This window comes from Penaeus monodon, chromosome 33 (assembly GCF_015228065.2).
Source record: "Penaeus monodon isolate SGIC_2016 chromosome 33, NSTDA_Pmon_1, whole genome shotgun sequence".
NCBI lineage: Eukaryota > Metazoa > Arthropoda > Malacostraca > Decapoda > Penaeidae > Penaeus > Penaeus monodon.
Genome location: NC_051418.1, coordinates 5,864,266 through 5,864,896, shown reverse-complemented (window position 1 = coordinate 5,864,896; position 631 = coordinate 5,864,266). Strand labels below are relative to the sequence as shown.

Below are 631 nucleotides of genomic sequence, written 5' to 3'. Positions count from 1 at the left end.
TCTGTAATGGAAGGCGATGCTGTGTCAAGTAATTGCCGCAGCCGCTGTTCGTCAAAGGCCAACAGATCTCTGTTTATTTTGAATAAGGACTGTTCGTTATTTGGCGATAAAACGACAGAGGTCTACATACTCTGTTGCAAGAATACACTCGGCAAAACCATGTTGGTTTTTAAAGAGCACCGGCAAATGAGAAAGCCGCGCTAATCGGATTGAGGCTGTTGACGGATTCTCTGTTTTCCTCAGAGCTTTTTTTATTGACAAGACAGTTTGGTTTTATCTGAGTCTGGTGATTTTGATATACTGTTAGTTTAAGCTTCTAGCAGACACACATCTTCCCGAGCGTAGGTAGGACCCCCCCCCCCCCTTATTTCTCTCTCTCAAGAACAGTCCCATCCTACGATTATTGCAAGTAGGGGCAATACACGAAACGGACAGCGACTTTGCCAATTCTCCGTTTTTGAAAGCTGGACACGCATTTAAATCAAAACTTTTGATGCTGTTTTTTCCAGATACAATAACTGCTAATGTGTCCAAACTGTCCGTTTTCGTTTTGATACATTAGCTTAATATAATTCAGTATTACAAGGTCAAACCATGATATCTCGTTAAATGCAAAAGTTGTGCGACGGTT

The 631-nt window shown here is 41.7% G+C and overlaps 1 protein-coding gene across 1 annotated transcript in view; it reads left to right on the top strand.

Annotated features, from left to right (window-relative positions):
- The window catches only part of LOC119593961 (zinc finger protein 570-like), a 6,155-nt gene that overhangs the window by 749 nt on the left and 4,775 nt on the right, over positions 1-631 (top strand). The gene's annotated exons all lie outside the window — the stretch shown is intronic.